The 16,708-nt window shown below is 38.7% G+C and overlaps 1 long non-coding RNA gene across 1 annotated transcript; it reads left to right on the top strand.

Annotated features, from left to right (window-relative positions):
• The first annotated feature begins 83 nt into the window (after nucleotides 1-83).
• On the top strand, nucleotides 84-11,459 carry LOC116724574 (uncharacterized). Its single transcript, XR_004340158.1, has 2 exons — nucleotides 84-514; nucleotides 7,104-11,459. It is a non-coding gene; the product is annotated as an uncharacterized LOC116724574 (long non-coding RNA).
• Nucleotides 11,460-16,708: the final 5,249 nt, after the last annotated feature.

Below are 16,708 nucleotides of genomic sequence, written 5' to 3'. Positions count from 1 at the left end.
CACAGCCAATCTCCTTAGCCTCTGGCGCTCACAGGTGCGTCCTCCATAGGTCTTCAGCCAATGGTAGAAAAGACTAACCCCCCCAACACCACCAACACCAAACCCCTCCTGCCCTCAGACTCCCACCACACTGGTTGCCTCACCTCCACCCTCCTCATAAGCCCCTAGGTACCTTGTTGTGTGTTTTTTATGATGTCAGCTCAAGCTTCTGTGGGAACGACCTCCTCTGTTCGTATTACAACTAAGACAACAACTGCGCCTCCATCAACATGAACTGCTGAACACAGCCATGATGTCTAAGCAAAGAATATAAATTGAGAGGCCCGACACAATGCAAGGGTCAAGCATCAACCCTTTAGCTTATTTTTCAGCTGCATGAGCCCTCTACCTCAAATACCTGCCCTTTGCTCTCATGACTTCCCTCTCCCTCTTCTTGAGTACATACTCCTTCGTTTTGTCCTGGAACAATAACCCGGATGAGTTACAGCAAGCACGACAGCCGAACAAAGTGCAGGTGAGTAAAACCTGAGAAAGACACACCAGCAACTTTAGGTCAGTTTGGGGAGTCAGAAGCAGAGTAGGTGGGAGGCAGAGATAAAGAGCCTGCTGGGGATTTTGACCCATGAGGGCCCAACAGGGGGCTTACTCCACAGCCTGCCCTGAGTTTTACTGGATGCGGGCTGGGCAAGGCGTTAACTTTCGGTCCTGAGGTTTAATTATTGGGATTAGACCCTCAACAATGAGAACAATGCCAGAATCGTATCTCGTTTCTGGTGGGGCGTGGCACAGGTTGCTGCTGAACCGCACTGGTAAAGATGGAAGTAGAGGGCTTTTTTCAATCTGAAAGACATAAAAGAAGTGGACTTCATTTTGTTTGATGGTTTTGCTTTTCTAAAGAAAAACTGATCTATCAATGACATTTTTCACATAGTTATACCTTAGTTCTTTACTATGATTGGCAGCTTTGTCTGAAATCCTTCACTCAAACTTATCCTAACTAGAAATGGATTGTTGAGTGATATCAAGATAAGTATGTCAGTAAAAAAAAAAAGCAAAAGCATTACATCATCATCATCTACAGTTATTTTAATGAGATGCCAGTGAATGCACCACAGTGATGTACTTGTTTGATTCAGCACCGCCCCCTCCCCCACCTGTTGATACTCATTTCCTGTCAGTTGGCTGATTATTCTTTTTCTGTTCCAGTTTTATATATATATAGCAAAACCATGGGATTTCTAATGATGTTTGAAAAAAAAATGCAAATAATTAGAACCAGGATATCCTAGAGTCTTAGCATGAACAGGAACCTCTGGGTTGATTGCAATAAGGTTTAAGCTTAGTCATTTATAACAAACTACTAACTCTTTTTCTGACCCTTTCAGAGGGAACAGGTAGTGAGTTTCTCTGCCCTGAAAGGTCGGCTTTGTTTGGACTTTGAATTTGCATACCAAATGAGTTTTGGAGTGAAGCACAGAGGCCTGACCTGAACTCATTTGGCTACCGATGGGTATCTGGGCAGCTAGTCACGCAAGACAGGACGTAAGGACATCCATCAGTGAGGCTGAGCAACAGCTCCAGGATCCACAACCAGACAAAGACACACAGAGAGACACATATGTTTGCCTGCTTACACATCCTCACACACCAAAGTGCAAATATACATCCGGATCCGAGGCCTTTTTTTTTTTTCTCGTACATTCAGTGGGCTGTTCAGCTTTCATTGGCTGTATGTGATCTTTGGAGATCAAAACTGAAAAATGTTTGCCTCTTTAATTCAATATTTAAATCAAATTCCTTACATGTTATGCATGCATATGTCCTTCTATGAAATATTCATAATGATAAGTGTTCTACACAAAACTGTAATTGAGTCCTTTTTAGTTTTACTAATAATGCAAGCTGGGAAGTAAACTGTAACCAGCATCTTGTTGATCAAGTAACAGGTCCCACTAAAATGACATAGCCTCTTTTGGAAGCTTATTTATGGCTCTAAACTATGGATATTTTAACACCTCGTTGAGTTGGTGTTGAACCATTGCATTTGTCACATTTTCAGCTGGTGCGATTTGCTTTCACACTGCCTGGGGTCAAACGAACCAAACCTTTTGAAATGCCTCTTCCTTCCCTCGCCTGTGGTGGCGCTGCACCAATAACCACTGAAGGAAACAACACAAAAGCATCTGAAGAAGACATGAGCGCAACTTACTCCTTTGCAAAAATGTATATAAAACTGGAATAGCATCAGATTTTAGCGATTGTAGGATTTCTCTTTTGTCTTTGGTAAAAGACCACAAGACATTTCTTCCGCTAGCATTGGAATTGGTTGTATTTACCCAGAATGCCCTTTTCTATAGTCCGTTTCATGCTTTTGGAATGCTCTCCAGTCTGCTTGCATCCACATCAGCATTCAAACCACAACAGCAACCTAGGTTTTTAGGCAAACCACAGTTTGCTTTTGTGGTCCATATCAGAGTTCGATTACGCATTCACACCTCCTCAAATGAATCAGACTTTTTAGAAAAGAGGCCGGACCTGAACTGACAACCTGGCAAATGAACTACAATATGTATGATTATAGTGGACTAAACAGCACTGGTAGCACCCTACATGATCTTAGTCACATACCAAAAATGAACAAGGAGATTCAGAGACCCAGGCTGAAGAAAAGACTTCTTTTTCTGTGGGTAACATCTACGTGTCCACATTCCAGTCTCTCTACAGCTGCTTTGATACGAAAACAAATACTGTTTTGGGCTTTGAACAGTTTGCACACAGCAAAGAACAAGATACAAAAAAAGACTGGAAGAGAGTCGAGATATTCAACTAATAAGCATCATGCAAATCTTCATGTCTATTGTAAGACATGTAATTAAACACAATGAAGTATGACGACTGAAGACGACTGCTGATAATAAATTTGGCAGCTTTGTTCTTCATAATAAATAGTAGCATAAAATACACCATAAAAAATACCACAACAATGAGGCAATTGCTTGCTGCAGCTTTACATTGTTACTTATGTAACTTCCTGTATCAACCAGTGTTAAGGAAGATTAAAAAGGCCAAACATTTATGTCTCATGTCTTCTAATGAACAAAGTAAAAAAAAAAAAAAAGTCTCAAAACAACATTCGACAGGTGAGATTGCTGTGATATGGAGATACTTAAATAAAATGTTCTATCTCTTCTCCTTTTCTTATTGCTATAGTTTACACTGGCTGAACCTCAATTTTGTGTCTTAAATAAAATTGTAGTGTCCATCCAGTGTGATCACCGTTCTGTTCTGTATGTCTTCTACAAGATGTTTTATTGAAACTAGCTAGCTGCAAGCTAGTAGCTAGTCGCAAGCTAGTAGCTAGTCGCAAGCTAGTAGCTAGTCGCAAGCTAGTAGCTAGTCGCAAGCTAGTAGCTAGTCGCAAGCTAGTAGCTAGTTGCAAGCTAAACTGATAGTCATGGTAAAAAAAAAATGCAAAGACACACCCTGCTAACATTTTGACTTTTACAGACAGCCTCTGATGAACTTCCATTCATCCATTGTCTACACCCGCTGATCCATGCAGGGTCCTGGGGGGGAATGACGCCTATCTCCAGTGGCCATTGGGCATGAGTCAGAGTTACAACACCCTTGAGAGACTGCCAGTCCATCACAAGGCCTCTCAAGAACTTGCTTGGAATTTTAAAAAATGTAAAATACTGTATGTCTAGTAGAAGTAATTTTCTTATTGAAAAAAAAAGGATATAAGTTCAGATTTCTAAACTCCAGTAATTTCTCAGTAGTATGTGCTTGGATCATGGGAAAATGGTGCATTAAGAAAAATTACGAGAAAAGCGGTTTTGGCTCAATTTTAGTACGTCTTGTTCCGTATGGATGCAGTCTATCGTTTTCTTTTGTCTTTTTACTAGCCTGAACTCGCCATGTTGAACTCCAAAACGTAATACTCCAGTTTTCCAAATAATTTTCTGTAAATACTTTGCATGTTGAAGCATTTAACTAAACGTTTGTGATTAACCACTGAAATAATATTTAATGTTTGAAATCTGGGCTTTCTTTACCGACACAAAAGAAAGCACTCTCTAAAGCTGGGAGAGTGTACAAAGGGCTCTTTTTTCATGTGAATATCAAACAGGTGCTAGTAAAGTGTTTTGACCCAGCATTAATAGAACAGCATTACCTCCCACCCTCAGCACACAATGCATAATGATGCATAATAGAACAGGTGTTGCAAGCTCAAAAGTCAGGAAAAGTCTCCATTTTAGATTAGGTTGTAGTCTGCTCACATATTTTTAAAATCAAAATATTTTCAGAATTATTTCACATTCTTGCTGGTGTCATCTTACAATTACCAACTACAATTTGTGTTTTAAACCTAAACTATTTTCTTTTTTGATCCCTGAATTGGTTTGTGTACTCAAAGTGCCTACAGTCACAGAAATCTGAGAGCTTTAAATAGTTTGCTGCAGCAAAGTAAAGACTAATAGATAGAAATACGTACAATCTGTATTATAAATTATTCTTTGGACATTTTCAAGTCACTTGACCAATCAGAATCCACGGTTTCTTTTAAAACTCATCATGTATCCCACCTGAGGGCTTTGTGGAGCTGCTGTTATTGTGCTCAGCCACCTGAATGTGGTAATAGATTCAAAGCAGTGACTTCTAACTACACAACAAGCAATTTGCAACCAGAAAGACAGAAAGAAAATTATGTGTGCTCCAATATTTAAATGGACATTATTGGCCTACACTCAAAGCTTTATATTAATTGTGAAGCACGGTGGTGGCTGCTGCATGTTATGGGGATTAGACAAAGACAGTGATGAATGTTCAGAGATGATTTTCATAAAAATCTGACCAAGATTGAACTTTTTTTTTTGCGAAGAACGGGCTTATATTTCAAATCAAACATATTTATGGTATTAATTTCTCAGATTTTTGTTTAAAAAATTGAAAGCCATTTAACTTTTTCCTTCCGCTTCCACTTTCTGCTGACCTATAACACAAATTCCCAATGAAGTTTTCACATTGTTTCAGCTTCTAATGAGAAAATATGAAAAAGTATGACAAGTATTGCAAGGGCCTGTAAGCCAGACTATCAAGGTACCTCTACAAGGAACTGTGTGTTGCTGCGTTTCCATGGCAAATGTGTGAACATCTTTGTCAATTTTCTACTAATGTAAAAAAAACACAATTTTCCAATTGCTGTGTTTCCATTAAATAAGAAATTAAATAAAAATGACCATGAATAAGCTTATCCACGAGATAAGTTATTTGAAATTTCATGGTAGCAACGGATGTAAATAGTTACAGGAGATTATATTCATATTTCTGCGCTAGCTCTCTCCATCAACTAGCCACCACTGACTGTATCTTATTCAAGGGCTTAGGAGCAACAAACCCCTTATACATTCTTCTACGACTTCCTTTTGTCTTCTTCAGCGTTTTCACCAGTAGTAACATCGGGCCGTTGATCACTTGATTTGCCTGATGTGGGGGGGAAAAAACGGGTTTCCATTGCAGTTTTGCGAAATACATCTATTTCGATACGGCTGCAAAACCACCTCATCCTAGAGCCAAAACTTTTTATCGAAACTTTGAAGGATGGTTTTCTCCTCCCGCTCTCTCGTCCCTGCGATGCAGGAAGACCCACGGCGTGTGTTGCTTAGTTAGGGAGTGGGGAAAGTCTCAGCCGGTATTAGAACGTGGAGCGGGTCCATTCTGCAGAGCCAACACACTACTGTGGTTGTTGGTTTTTATGTTCAGCACAGAGAAAAGCACAACTTTTTCTGTGTTATTTTAAGGGAATTTTTAAGGAAACTGCGCAAGTCAGGGCTTCTATTCAAAATAGAAGCACTGACTTCCTTTTGTGCCAATATAAACGATACATTATTGCGTAATCTGAACACATCTCAATCCGATCAAGGAACATTGCACAAGAAAACACAGCATGACTAATTCCTGTTGCGTATTGTAATTGCAGCTCGAGTCATTCAGTTTAAAGGATTAGGTGAGGCGTTGCAGAGATGTGGGCTTCTATATGAAATGAATCAAACCGCAATCACAAGAAAATAAAGCTCAGAGAAGCTAAAATATTTGATACATTTATTTTTACAGTGACAGGTGGCAATAAACATAATGCTACATTCTTCTCTCTCAAGACTCAGAATGATGCGATCTTCTGAACGCATCCAACAACATAGCATCTGTTCAAGCTGATTTCCACGGAACCCTGCAATCAGCTGGGTCCAGGTGCGATGTGCAAAGACGAGAACACACAAAAGAAATGTGGTTAAATGTTTAAAGAAAGAACTACAGAGTAGAAAATTGTTTACCTGAAGATCTAAGAGTAAGGAAATGCCTCTGTTCTAAAACCGGCTTGAGCTGTTACTTTACTCTGAACTATGTTGAAAACTGGAACATATCTGTAAACCCTGTTTCATTAGATAAATACAGGCCGTGGTAGAACATGTCATTAGATATTCAGTGCTTTTAGGTTAAGAACTGTAAGTCATCGCAAAGTCCAGCAAGTCTTTGCAGCTGACGCCTTATTAATAAAATGATTCGTTTGATGCACAGGCAGCCCACACGGATCTTAAAAAGGATAATGCACTAGGTGCTTTATACTGCACATATAATGTGCAGTATATATTATTTATTATTCATCTGAGATGAATAATTAAAAACGATCCTCCCAACAGTTTCTAAACCAAAAAAAAGTATGCGATCATAAAAGGAGCAGATCATATCAGCTGTTTTTGCCGTTATTTATTTTCTGTCTTTTAAATTAGGGGCCTTATCGCTCAATGTGCAGCATGTATGTTCGCGGCTTTCATGTTGTTTTATCCACCTGTCTGCGGCCCTGCCCTTCTGCTCAGGTGACTGCGGGATAATTACAGAGATTTACATTGTCTTCAAGGAAATTGGAGGAGTTAGCCCAGGTGTGATGTTTATAGGCCCCTCATTACTCTGATCAGCACTCAACCGCTGATTTTTTGACAAGTCTCCAGCCAATTAGTGGTCTGTCTTCCGCAGCAGCAGACATCCACCGCCGCCTCAAAGTAAGAAATTAGCAGCTGAATATTCCTTTCTCTTTGTGTCTACAGGTTTTACTGCAACATCTGTTTGCCTAAAATCCGCGTTGACACCTCTTGTGTACAAGAGAAGAGAGCTGAATATATTTTTTTGACAAAGCCAGAGAACTACCGAGGGAGCGGCGTGCACGCCAGCGGTCTAGCAGCCACAGCCGTGCTCCGACTTGCAGACTGCCACCACCAGTGGGTAATTGGCCCCGCAGGATCCAGGGTGGGATGGTGCGTGCAGATGGAAGAGTCGTATCCCATAATCTCCGAGGAGGGCATGTTGCTATAGGGAAATGGAGTGAGGCACACCAATTATTACCAGCGTCTTCTTCCACAACACACCTGTTTGCCCTGCCTGCTGCTTAACCGCCCAGCTGAGAGTCATGACCAAAACCCGAATGAATGGCCCTCTGTTAGGGCACTTTTAGAGAATCCATTGGATGCAGGTTTATAATGAATTCTTTCAGTATTTTCAGTATTTACACTGCGTGTAAAACGTCACAGCTTTTTGTCCTTACTGTCTGACATAAATCGGGTTAGGTTAACCTGATACATTATTGTTTGTATAACATTTAACTTAGTTTGTTTTTTTTTAACTTCACCAGTAACACCTGCATAGATGTGTACCAGTATGAACGTGTATATGTACATGCATATATAGTCACACTTATTGTTTTTCAGTATTATTTCTGCACTCTGGTAGCTGAGCAACGACATTTCGTTGCCAAATTCCCTGCTGCGTCTTTGTGCAATGACAACAGTGGAAGTAGGTCTCTAAACTTGAACCATTCAGGTCAGCTTGGCTTGCCAAAATTATTTATAAAATGACAGAACAATGTAAGAGATAAAATGTTAAAGAATTGTTGTTTGACTTCAGATCTAAAACGTTTGCATAAACCTTTATAATATTTGGTAGAATTTTGATTTGGATCAAATATTCTTGGTATTTTTACAGAAAGCTTCTTGTACTGGTTACCTGGACCTTTGGGCGACTCCTGGCCAAGTCAGGTGTGTACTCTGCTTTGCTCACTCACATCTTTGAAGATGCGTACAAACTGTAAATGCTCAATAAGATTTACACTCCAATGCATCACTGTTTGATAATTGAGATCTGTTGGAATGTAAGTGTGATTCAATTGAAATGGCTTATTTGTAAAGTGCCTTAAGATGATGTGTGTTGTGAATCGGTGCCATGTAAATAAACGTATTTGAATTGAACAGAATAAAATTGGACCAACAACAGCAAAAGTCAAATTCATGAAAGAAATGTATTATTAACAATGCAGAAATCTTACATACCCTGCTATTTTCCTATAAAACAGCAAAAATACACAAGTCCGTACATGTGTAAATATGTTTCACAAATCAGACTAATGCAACTACAAACAGTAGCCATTCATCCGTCCATCCATCCCTCCATTATCATACACGCTTATCCCTGCTAGGGTCACCAGGGTTGCTCCAGCGATCAACAGGCAAGAGACGCGGTGCAGCATGGACAGGTCGCCGGTCCATCGCAGACAAACAGTAGTCATATTATTCCGTCTGAGTGATTTTCTTTCTGTAGAGTTTCTTTGTGTTGTATAAATTATTATTCTAAACTACATCTGTTTTATGTAAAGTTTTAATCAAACGTTTGAAATAACCAATGAGCACAGAAAGCACACCTGACTTTGCAGGTTTGTTGCTGATCCTGTTCAGATGGAAGCTCCCATCGTACAAACATCACCCAACCACAGCCGGATGCTGCTGTTTCTTTTTCGCTTTTCAACCATGTTGTCACTTTTTTGCCTACGAGCGTTTACATTTGGTTCCCTGTCTCTCTGAGGCTTCGTGCAGCAGGCTGCAGCCTTCATGACATGTCTGTGTTTGCATGTGTTTGTGCTGCTTGGTGTGCCCATCAAAACAAAGTAGCAGCCCATGCATGGCGGGATTCAGCCATTCCTGATGGGAGTTGACAGAGAGGTGGCTCTCTGGACAACACGCCACTACAGCAAATTAAAGAGCCCTGACCAGGTGAAACTGAGCGCTGAAGCTGTAAAGATATGCTGGAAAATGAATGAATTAAACATAAGTAATGAATAGGAAATCTTATTTTAAAATAATGTATGTTTTCAAAATACTTTTGAGATTTGAGTGTAGGGTTGTAGCGCTTTTGTTGGAGATCTGGTTAGTTTTTCTGCTCACAGTTTAGCATGTTATGAATTATTCCTTCATTTCTTCATATTTCGTCTCCAACCCGCCAGACTTTCATAAGTTTTCCAACTGAAGTCACACTTATGCTGCAAAAATAAAAGACTTCAGACTCGACTTTGATTTGTATCCTAAAAGAATTTAGACTCGACTTGTACTCGTGGTTGGAGACTTGAGTTTTGGTAACAGTTTATATCCAATGTAGTGAAGCCAGTGAGTTAGATAGAAACTGCAGCTGCAGTTTATGTTGCGTTGAAAGGATGAGCTTGATTATTATCCAGTGACATTGAGGAATTATTGGATCACAATGACTCATAATAATCTATTTATGTTGGCTGTAACTTCATTATAATGACCACGTGGATTTCTCTTCAACTCAATGATGTATTAAGTGACTTTTGATAATTTCAGAACAAAATAAATCTGACAATCTATCACTGTTAAGCTATTTTTAAAATAAGGACACTTCTGGCTGAAAATATTAAAACAAAAGCACCTCCCGTTTCATTCAATTATAAGTTTAAGACCATTACTTACTACACTGTCTTGTTCATAATGTTTACTTATACTAAATATTTAAACCTATAGAACAGAAGCCTGAAATGAAAATGTGAACATAATTTTTTTTATTTTTTAAAATCTCAAGCTCAGAGTGAGCAGAAGAAAACCTTCTAAGCCACATTAAGTGCAATATATAGTGAAGCCATAAACAAGGGGTCTAACATCTTTCCTTTAGGTTTTGCTTTGAAGCGGTGAACGTAATCACTGACCAATTGTCATAATATAAAATGGCTTTTATGAATGCTGAATTAAATAGATGAAATAGAATTATTAAAAATAGATTAAGGCATAATTGTTCCTAAAAATGTATAGATTTAAAGATAAATTTGACCTCTTCTTGCAATGATTCTGGCCTACAGATTCCTGACCTGCAGTGATGCAGTTAGAGACGACCCAAATCTTTCATGAGAAAATGTTTATTTCAGTCACTGCTTGAATTTTGGACTTCAACTTATGGCAAAAGACTTGCTGTGTTCCCGAACTTCCCAATAATATTTAACCAGATTCTCTGAACGTTTTTCTCTGGTTTTGTATATTTTTATTTTTATTTTTTTTTGGACTTTGACTTCTTTCTCACTATTTTTCAGTCACATATGTGGCCATTTTTAAAGGTGCAAAACAATTCTAATCCCAAGGGATGAACTAGTCACGTCTTTGCACGTAACAGCAGCTTATCAAAGAACCAACAGTAAATTTTATATTGATTGGCTTTGCTTTCATCAACCCGTCACAAACATACGTTGTTGTTTTTTTTCTATTTTGTTTGCAGCAAACTTGATCTGATCAACCAATGATGAATCTCTCTGCTATTTAGATAACATTTTTCTATTACTGAAAATTCTTTGAGAAGTTGTCAATCTTTCATGAATATCTTTTTTATGCCTGACAGTTTTTTTTTAACTGCTTCACTCACTATTAAGCCAGTACCACACTACATTTTGTCAGTGTCAGTTAAAAAAATGCGTAAAAAGTTTGCCAAACATTAAAGAATGTCTTAAAAGATCACAAGAGAGAGACCAGTCCTCCAGTTTGTTTGTATAAATGTAAGATGACCAAGCTGACCCATATTAAAGTGCAGTCTGTAAGCATTGTAAGAAGCCTTCTTTTATTGCTGCCACTCATCTCACTTCGTTTGACCCCCATGAAGATTAAACATAATAAAGAATTTATTTCCTTCTAAGCCTTCTTGTCCTCCCTTTTAGTTTTTGAGTGCAATTGGTGAATATCGCTCTTCTCCTTAACTCCCTCTCTGCTCAGCTCAAATATATGTTTTGGCTTCGACGATGAGGATTACAGAGAGCGGCGCGTCTTCCCAGGCTATAAATCCCACTTAATTGAATCCCTTCTTCTCTTTACCAGCAGTGATTTAGCAGCAAAAGGCAGCAATGTAATGAAATGCTTCCATGACGGCTTTATGTGATGAAATCATGCGAAAACATGGAGCAAAATCTGCATTAGTAATACACTTGGATTTCAGTATTTTGTCAGAAAGACAAGTATTCATACTCCTGAATGTTGTTCACTTTTTTTTACATTACAGCCACAAACACAAATACATTTAATCTGTATTTTATGTGCCAGACAGACACAAAGTAGTCTATAAATAAAGATCATTTTAAAACCCTTTCAACCTCGTATCTTTGGTGCAATAGATATTCTGCTCTATTCAACTGAAAAACAGAGACATTTTTCACATCTATTTATCTTTATATTATTTGTATTATAGAAGATGGAATGTAATCTAAAAGTTTTTCCTTCCCAAGGAAACACTCAGTCCTTAAATTTAAAGTCTTCTCAAAGCTTGAGGAAGAACAATTTCCGGTTTTCTGATGCCAAATGGGTCAAATTTCCCAAAGACAAGCTTGGTACAAAAGCAACACGTCGGCATCTCTCCACAGTGAAACATGGTGGTGGCAGCATCATGACCAGGGTTTACTTTCTTGGATAAAATCCTGTTAGGGACTTTAAAAGATCAGAGATTAAAGCAAGGGTTCACCTTCCAGCAGGGTGACAACTCTGTGCTTAGAGCAAGGACTACAAAAGGTAATTTTAATTAAATTATGTTTACAGAACGGTCCAGTTAAAGTCCAGGGTTAAATGCAATTATGGAGACTTGGAAAATGATGGTCAAAGATGGTCTGAGTCCAGTTTGACTGAGCCTGAGCTAATTTGTTTTCCAAAAGAAAAAGAAAAAAAGAGTAGACAAAAATAAAGAAATAAAAAACTGTTAAGAGACCCTCCCCTAAAAGCTTAAATGCAGCAAAATGTCGTTTTGCAAACTGTTGACTCAGAAGTGCTGAATGTGAATGTCTTACTTTTCTGTTTTCAATTTGATATGTTCAAAATCATTTATCTTTTCCTTCCACTTTATAATCATCTACTGCTTTGTGCTGCTCTGACTACAAAAATACATAGAAGTTTGTATTATGTGTGAGAAAGTCCAAGGGGTAGAAATACTGTTACAAGCTTTCTGCTCTGCCTGTTTTTATGTTATTTACATCCAATTTCTGCATTGCCAAGGTTTCCTCTTGTGTCTGTTGAGACATCTTACATAATGCCTTTGCAACTTAAGAGAACACATTGCAACCATGACACTAATGTGACTTAACAAATGCCTTCCAATGCCTTTATCCACTTCCAGTCACACCAACGTGCCTGCTGAGGTCTGTAATCGTGTTTTTGTCGTGGCCCTGACCTGCAGAGGAAGTGAAGCAGTGCATGTGAAGATGTTGGAGTGGGGAGGGGCTGTGTTCCTTGGTAACTGGTACCAATGGGCTGCTTCCTGATGGTGTCTTCACCTGAACCGTGACTCCCCAAAGAACCTCCACATCACAAACATGTCTTGCATCATGAGCACAACCCGCTGTTACCCTGCACACTGACCCCATGACACACTCTGTGGGAGAGGCTGATCATTATCCAGTGTACATTTACAAGTCAAGGCTTTCAGTGAGTCAGAGACAAGCATGCAGCTCTGCATAGGTTGGTAAATGTGTTTTCACAGCTGACAAAGCAGTAGACTTGATTTGATTGGGGGACCAAAATTGCAACATTTGTTGCGTTTTCAGCTGGTGCAGTTAGCTTTCACACTGCACTGTGTCAAATGACCCAAACCCTTTGAAAAACCCCGATAACCCCCTTTGCCTGTGGTGGCAAAGGGGGTTAAACTACTGAAGGAAACAATACAAAAACCTCCAAAGAAGACATGAGTGCAAAAAGGAAATAGTGTCAGATTTTAGTAATTGTTGGATTTCTCTTTTGTCATTGGTAAGAGACCACAAGTCATTCTCTTGCTAGCGTTAGACTTGCACAATTGCTTTGGTTTTATTTACCCAGAATGCCCTACACTATGGCCCGTTTCCTGCTTTTGGGGTGGTGGCTGGTTCGCTTGCATTAACATTCAAACACCACTTCAATCGAACACAGACCTAAGTTTTTAAGTTTTTGGGGTCCACTGTGGAAGCCTTTTCAATAATTCAGAAACTTAGATTTGGATTAATGAAAAATTTTATATTTGAATTTAGTTTTTCCCCCAAACAACCAGGCAAGTCAAAAGATTGGCTGAGGCTCTGCGTGAAATCAGAACTGTTCTACACAATAAGTATTATAAATGTTTGGAGCAGCGTGCTACTGTATTACTTTAGCTTTTTATTGACTTCTTTATCTTATGAACACTGGCTGCCTCTAATTCTGGCGGAGGATTTGCTTATCCAAATGCTGCAGTCGAGCAGGACACAACATGCATCGACTTTTTTCTTGCTCAGAGTGCTTTAGTCTGCTTTCATATATCAAGCTTTTGCTCTTCATGGCTTGGTTCATTTCTTCTTGGTGTTACGTTACTGAGTCTCGATGCTCTTGGAGATCAAAACATATTTGGGAATAGATACTAAAGTTGGTTTTGCCATACAACCTTTCAATCTGAAATAAATGACTACTGAAATTTGAACCTGTCTCTGTACCTTTGGAAAACAGATGTACATACAGTACATCCCAGTGAGTATTTTATGATTCAACGTAGAGAGGAACCTATATGATCAGAGGAAGGCTAAGTTGGGGTATATTAAGTGAGAGAGAGAGTCTTAAGTCTAAATCTGGTTTATTAGGGCTGTAAGTGTAAACATGTTTTAGTCTGGCCTAAAAGGTCTGAAAGAAAATGAGAAATGATTTGTGTTGAGCTATAATGAGCTTAATTTTTGAAAAATTCTTAAAGCTACAGCCACATGTGGTTCTGTGATGGCTCCTGTGCGGCTATTTGATACTAAAATTTCCCCACACTCCTTGAAGGCAGCACTGACAAAAGCTGCATAACGTGAAGCGCAGGTTGTGAACTTCTGCTAAGCTAGCTGTACAAGTCTGCAGTAGTTCTCAGTAAGACTGTTGAGCAGGAATCCAGGGAGTTTTTAAAGAGAGCTAAAGGGTGAATTAGTGATTATCTTGGTGTATTACACCAAGATAATGTTTAACATACAGTGTAAAATATGCAAATGTTAGAGGTCACCACCTCAAATCCAAATTGAGCCACAGGAGTAAATTGTCCTCCATGCTTCTGCGTGAGACACCTCCACATCCGCCGGTTTGGCAGACGGAGCTCCAAAGTTTTCTGTGTGTCTGTTAATGAATTTTTGCTATGCTTAAACAAGCTACGTCTAATTATTGTCCTGCTTTCACTGACACACATGTGAAGGAGTTGATTCAAGCATGTATAACAGAGTACAAACCAAACCTAAAGACACTTGTAGAAATTAAACACTGTTTCACTAAGAGCCTTAAGGACTGAGAAAAATAACAGTTTCAGCAATGTGGTGTAAAGCTAATCTTGAAATTGCTGTGTGGCTCTTCACAGTGATGATGAATTCAATTTGGCTCTCAATGCTCAACTGGTTTGCCACCCTTGAGCTAAAAGTATATAACTTTTACAAAAATATGTTGTTGTTGTTTTTTTTTTTACATATTTGTTCAAACTGTTACCATGCCGTGACATTATAGTATGAGACAGCTCATCTGTGAAAAGATCTAGTTCCTCCAACTCCTCTCAGTCCTACTATTATCTGCAGAAATGCACTACTCTTGATCAAAAACAGCCAATCACAGTCAGAGGGAGCATGTTAGCACTGTCAATCAACCTCATGTACTCACTGCTCAATGTGCTAATGACAGGGAAACAACTTACTGTTGTTTACCAGGAAAACCATTTATCCACCGTCATTGGTGACTATGCTAACTAGCCTTAGCATTCACCACATCAGGCTGTGATGTGGTGAACCGGCTGTATCATAGCATAGAAGAAGGTCCTCTTCCTGTCTCTGATTGGCTGTTTCTGTCAGAGCTGCGCATTCATGCAGATGACAGCAGGACGTAGGAGGTAGAGTAGCTTGATTTTTCAAATTATATATTTGTCATGAGATAGTAATAGTTTTAACAAATATGTAAAAAGAAAAAAACATGTTATAAAAGCTGCATACTGCAACTCTAAGTATATCTGGTAAATCAAAATATTGCAAACTTTCTGTGCTGCCTCTGTCTGTCTCTCCCTACGTTCGCTATCTCACAGACACAAAAGGCTAGCATGCTGGGCACTCCTTTCTTTGTTAATGTCAATTAGAGCTTGACTGAATGAAATACAACACAATTGTCACTGCTGTTAATGCTAATATCTCAGTAAACACATTACAGGGGGCTAATAGCACTGGATCAAACAGCAGGCCTTTTGGAAGAAACAGACAGGTGTGTTTGGAGATGCTACGCTAACATAGCACTTCATAATGCCCTAAGAGCAAACACACACAAGCCCTTTAAAAGCACAACAATACAAAAAATTGTCCCTGAAGAAGGAGCGGCCAGCTCGTTGTTTAAAGACGAACACAATGCATGGCGAGCTGCAGGTTAGCATTTACTCTCATTTCCTAAACAAACTTCAACGTCTCGACCGTGAATGACTGAAACTTGACCCGACCAGCAGGCCTGCAGGTGTGTTTGACAGGCAACAGGGGGAAACGATGCGTGGGTGGGGGTGTGTGTGAGGGTGTGTGGGCGTGAGTACATGCAATGTTGGTTCAGGAAGCAGGAAGCTGTCCTCTGACATTGAACTTCTCAAAAAAAACGTCACAGCGCCAGTCCTTCTTTCTGCATTGATCTCTTTAACTAACTTTTGAATTTATTAACTCTTGAGGATTAAGTTATATTTTCCATACTTGCCAAACCGTTGGAACATATAAAGTTCTGGTTAGAGGATGGGTACATCTTACACACTTTGCCTTATGCTGACAAAACATTCTTCATCCTGTAAAAGAATCAATGATATTTTAAAGAGTCCAAACCTCTCCTGTTTGTCTTTAGGCCAAAATTATTACAAGAACAGTTAGGAATTGAAATCTAGCAGTTTTCATAAGCAATTAAGCATTAATCATTTAGCATTTAATTCAGCATTCAAAATAACTGATAAAAGATTATATTATGGTGACAATTGATATATAACAAATGTTATATTTAATACTTCAAGAAAATAAATAAACATTTAATTCAAAGAAAGATATTAAAACCCCTATAGTTTTCTTCTCTTCCCTCTCAGCGTTTGAATTTGGGATTTTTTTAAAGAAATAATTTTCTAAATCTACATAGAAAGCTTTTATTCTCAATTAATAGTAAAAATGTTCAAATATACATTGCAACATAATGAACAAGATACAGTGAAGTAAGTTATGGTGCTAACATCTAATTGAATGAAAGCAAAAGTGCTTTTATTTTGAAATTTTAAGCCTCAAGTGTCCTTATGTTAAAAACAGCTTAATAGTGATAGATGATCGAAAGTCATTTAATACATCATTGAGTTGAAGAGACATCCATGTGGTCATTACAATGCAGCTACAGCAAACAAA

Source organism: Xiphophorus hellerii, chromosome 1, assembly GCF_003331165.1.
Source record: "Xiphophorus hellerii strain 12219 chromosome 1, Xiphophorus_hellerii-4.1, whole genome shotgun sequence".
NCBI lineage: Eukaryota > Metazoa > Chordata > Actinopteri > Cyprinodontiformes > Poeciliidae > Xiphophorus > Xiphophorus hellerii.
The sequence above is the reverse complement of the archived record's forward strand: the minus strand, read 5'-3'. Positions and strand labels throughout refer to the sequence as shown.